This window comes from Camellia sinensis, chromosome 6 (genome assembly GCF_055761805.1).
Source record: "Camellia sinensis isolate YWXY chromosome 6, ASM5576180v1, whole genome shotgun sequence".
Classification (NCBI taxonomy): domain Eukaryota; kingdom Viridiplantae; phylum Streptophyta; class Magnoliopsida; order Ericales; family Theaceae; genus Camellia; species Camellia sinensis.
The window spans coordinates 201,831,606-201,836,644 of record NC_138966.1 but is presented as its reverse complement, the minus strand read 5'-3'; the positions used below and the strand labels follow the sequence as shown (position 1 = coordinate 201,836,644).

Here is a 5,039-nt window from a genome sequence, read left to right as displayed (position 1 = left end):
GAAATGGAGACAATCCCTTATTCTTCCGTATCAGGAAGTTTGACGTATGCAATGGTGTGTACCCGGCCAGATATAGCTCACGCAGTTGGCGTTGTGAGCAGATTCCTCGCCAATCCAGGAAAGGAGCATTGGGAGGCGGTCAAATGGATTCTTCGGTACTTGAAGGGAACTTCAAAGATGTGTTTATGTTTCGGGGGAGCTGAACTAATTTTGGAGGGTTTTACAGATGCCGATATGGCAGGTGATCTTGATGGTAGAAAGTCTACATCAGGATTTCTGTTCACCTTTGCAGGGGGAGCTGTTTCATGGTAGTCCAAACAACAAAAGTGTGTTGCTTTATCTACAACAGAGGTAGAGTACATTGCTACCGCAGATGCTGGAAAGAAAATGTTGTGGTTAAAACGGTTTCTCCAAGAATTGGGCCTACAGCAGGAAGAGTATAAGGTACATTGTGATAGTCAAAGTGCAATTGATTTGAGCAAGAATTCCATGTACCATTCACGTACAAAACACATTGATGTCCGGTATCATTGGATACGAGAAATGATGGAAAAGCAGCTGATGAAGTTAGTGAAGATTCACACAGACAAGAATCCTTTTGACATGATGACCAAAGGTGTCACCAGAGACAAACTGGAAGTTTGCAAGCATCTGACCGGGATGGACTTCAAGTGAGAAGCCAGTTGTCTATGTAGGCGTGGAGGGGGAGAATTGTTAGCTCCATCCACTACCCACATGGTAAAGAGCCCACCATCCACATGGTATGGGTGGCACCATGTGGTAAAGGAAGCTGGTGGGGCAATACCAACTCACCAAAGGTAGATGGTGAGGGTGGCACAACCAAGCCCACTCATGGCTGTCACTTCACCTACTCCTCTTCTCTTGGTTATAAATTGAGATAAATGAGTAGGGGTTGAATACAGATATGGGAGCAATACACAGAGGAAAGTATAATCTGTGAGTGAGAGAGTTCTATAGAGAGTTGTGAGGTGTGAGTTCTGTAATCTCCCTCCGGGATAATTCAATAGTGGATATCTCTCCGTGGACGTAGGCAATTGCCGAACCACGTAAATCTTCTTGTGTTATTGTGTGGAATTGATTTCTGGTGTCCTATAGTCCTAACAGAACATAATGTAAGCAACACGTCATAGTTGGCCAAATACTTAAACATTTGTGTGAGCATTGTATCAAATTAATTATATAAAGAGCAACAAAAGAATGAGATCAATTTCTTCATGCAATTGTCAAGTAAAGAATCATAATAAATAAAATGACTACCACAACTTTTTTTTGGGTCTGTAATACAACACCCTTTAAAAAAGTATAAAAAATAACATCAATAGCAGGCTTTAAATAGACTAGAAATAAAACTTAAAGAGTGATGAATAACATATAAATCATAGTTCATAAAATAAATGAAACCTTTAATCTTTTTCCTTTGAATGGGACCCTTGCTGAGGGCCCAATCAACAGAGATAGTTCTGTTCGGAATTTGAGTCCCATGCACTGCAGATATTGCATCCTTAGGGGCTTGATAATCCCCATATTATATTAGTGCATACCCCTGAAAGACAAAACTTTAGTATTTGGAAATTTAGTTACTGCCAGATGCATTCCATTGAAAATTTTTTAGTATAAAAGCATAATGCAGACTTAGTCTCTCTTCTGTTGCAGAGTACAAAATTCGCACGATCAAAGCAGTTATATATAAATACTGGACTGTAGAAAAAATATCAAACATATTTCTGATAATGAAAGAAAAAAGTATATTTTAGAATTACATCACAAGATCCCACATGATGTAACTTGTGGATTTTATTTTAACTTCTTAGAGGAAGGCAAAGAAAGAAAGGCATAGTCTCAAATGCAGGAAGCAGCAATTTGAAGACATCATCTGCTACACAACTTTAAAATATTCCAAATTTCTGCATTCTACAGTAAGAGGAAAAAAATATCAAACCAGAAAATGATCATGCAGATGGTTTTGGAGATAGTGTAATGACACAATAAACCTTTAAGCTTAAGTCTTGACAATGAGGGTCTAGTTGCCTAAGAGAAATTCTTATGTTTTAGATTAGTTATCGGCAAGAAAGTTCAGTAAGTAATTCTTTAGATCCAAATGTTCACTAAACTCTTATCACTTACTAGGCTGGCAATTGAATATGGTTAAAATTATTTTTTTTACATATAAAGGGTTCCTCTTAGAGGAAAAGCCTAAATACCACTAGTGGAAACATTTATATCTATATCTACTGTTTTATAATGGCAACTAGAAATTTTGGAAAAATAAATTTACACATCCTTCTTCTAACCTGATTTTTTAAATTTTTTTGGGTTCTATTCAGGTGCATAATTCAGAGTCAGATATCGATGCTTTATGTGTTGGCCCTTGCTTCGCTACTTTGACAGTAAGCCTTTTTATTTTCCTGTTCATATACATTATATATGATATTGTGTAGGTAGTATCTCTTGACTTGTTATCTTGTGAACCATGCAAGAGGATTTTTTTTTGTTGTTCTACACAACATGCTTACAAGCAGACCAGAAGTATCTGAGGTCCACTGCGTCACGGATGCAAAAGTTCCTCTAATGCGGTTTAAACTTGATAGGATTTCAATTGATCTTCCATATGCTTAACCTAAAGTAATGTCTGTTCCTGAGGTGAATGTGATGCATGTGGAACCAAATCTTTCAAACAGTCAGTTCCTACAGTTGTTTCTGTATATACACAAGGATCTCATGTATGTAGATTTCTCTATCCAAAACTCTTCCTGTCAAGAGATCTTTTTATTTTTATTTTTTGGGTGCTGATTTTAATAAATTCTCTTATTCTTTTCATCTGCATGTTGGAAATTAGTATTTCAACAATCTCGTTATATAACTCTGTGCATTATTTGTTCTTCTTCTGTTTTTTTTTTTTCCTGTTGAAGATTTGACTTGCCATGTTATGATCTGCAGAATATGGACATACTCAACCCTTTCTTTCTGAGCGACATTGATGAAACCAGATCGAGAAGTTTGTCTGGTGTTCATGCTAACAAATGCATTCTTCGGCTTCTCCCAAACATGGAGGTATCAAGCATGCTATCTATGGGTTCCTATGGTAATTATTTTTGTTCTAGGTGCAAAATAGTTCCGCTGGTTTTCAAGATTGAATGCCAGAGCAGAATTTGTCTCTATTTCTTGAATTTTGACCTGCATTAGGAAATAATTTAGCTAATTCTTATTAGCATGCTCTCTATGGCATCAAACCATGAATACCTGTGGGGTTTTGTTTTCGAAACTGCTTTTACCTTGATATTATATATACATGATAATCATTCTCTTTTAGCTCTCATTCTTTGTGTGCTAGCTGGTGCTTTCAGAGTTCTTGTAGATCTCATATATTCTCGGATTATTCTATTCCAGGTATTCAAACCACTACTACGATGTATTAAATTATGGGCGAAAAGGCAAGGAGTGTATGGTAATGTAAGGGCATATAAGCTTGGTATAGGGTCACATTTGAGATTTGTCTTTATGTGTTCTCCCCTAGCCTCTGTCAAGGGTAAAGGAATTCTATTAATTCTACTTGTATGTGCAGTTACTTGGGTTTTTTGGAGGAGTCCATTTAGCTATTCTTGCGGCATTTATTTGTCAAAGGCACCCAAATGTGAGCTTGAATGGTTAGATTTCGAATTTCTTTAAGACGTTTGCCTTTTGGAATTGGCGAACTCCAGTAATTCTGCAAGATGGGATGGTGCCCATGACTACAAGTGCCAGTGAAATACGGTCCTTGATGCCCATTAGACTTCTATGCAGACCCCATGAATATTGCCATTCTAATATCACCAAGAGCACCTTCTACCGAATCAGGACAGAGTTTCACCGAGGGCATGCTTTGACAAAGGTACCTTTCATTTTTTAAATGGATATCATTATAATAATAGCTCTTGTACCTTCTACTGATAACTACTTTCAATGGTTGTTTGTGAGGTATGTTTGTGATGTATTCTTCCTTTCTCAGAATGTTCAACCTATTTTTTTTTTCTTTTCTCATTTCTTGCTTGTCGGAAGGCAACATACACAACTACCTCACTGTCACTTATTATAAAGCATTGGAGCTGATAGGGGCACAGTCAGAAGACATTAGGAAACAAGTGCACATAGCACATAATAGGGGGGTTTTAAGCATGGTATATCCACATGTAATCTCTATGTTAATGGGAAAAAAAAAAGGCTTGGTCTTGTATAGTTATTTTTATTTTTATTTTTCAAAATTACTTGTACCAGACTTCAGGACAAGCGGTGTACCCGCAGCATGCTGCTTTCGCATTTGATGATTTCTGAAGTTGCATAGTTATAATAATGTCAAATTTTTAATAAGTTATGTGGATCCTATGGAGAATAGAAGTATAAAATGGAATCTAACTTATTGGGGGGCAGCCAAATTATGTCTCCAATTGTCTTTAAATCCATCTCTATTTTGCTTGATCATTTAGATACTGTCTTGCTTCTTTCAAACACTCAACACTATATTTGTTTGCTTCACAGCTGGAGGAGCTTCAGAGTTTTTGTGACCCCAACCCTACAGAGTATGTTGATGTGAATGTAACAGAACTGAACATCGTGTTTTACTGGGACTTAGGCCGGATTGGTTTCTTTGACTCACGTTCTGTCAAGGAATATTTTGTTCAGAGCATAAGTAAGGGCTATCAAGGCCGTACTGGAAAGATGAATCTTTCAGTTGTGCAAGCATCCCAGCTACCCAAGAATGCTCAGTTTGATAATTGAAGCAACAACGGGTCAAAAGCCTGTTATGGGAAGTCAAATTGCAAGACAGTTCCAGCGTACTCGAACTATCTACCACCCAATGTTGAGTGCTTGATCACTAATGCAAATCCTGAGTACCCAAGTGCTGGGGTATAGACTCATAGACTCTTGTAACGGCCACTTTATGTATCGAGGTTGTTTTGTTTTGCGATACTTGCTTTTGGGGTTCTGGTTTACAGATTGTTTGGTGGTATAGTTGACACATGTTTTAATGTTTTTTTGGGAAA

The 5,039-nt window shown here is 37.4% G+C and overlaps 1 pseudogene; it reads left to right on the top strand.

Moving 5' to 3' along the window:
• Positions 1 to 387: 387 nt before the first annotated feature.
• On the top strand, positions 388 to 4,773 carry LOC145794001 (nuclear poly(A) polymerase 3-like; annotated as a pseudogene).
• The last annotated feature ends 266 nt before the right edge of the window (positions 4,774 to 5,039 follow it).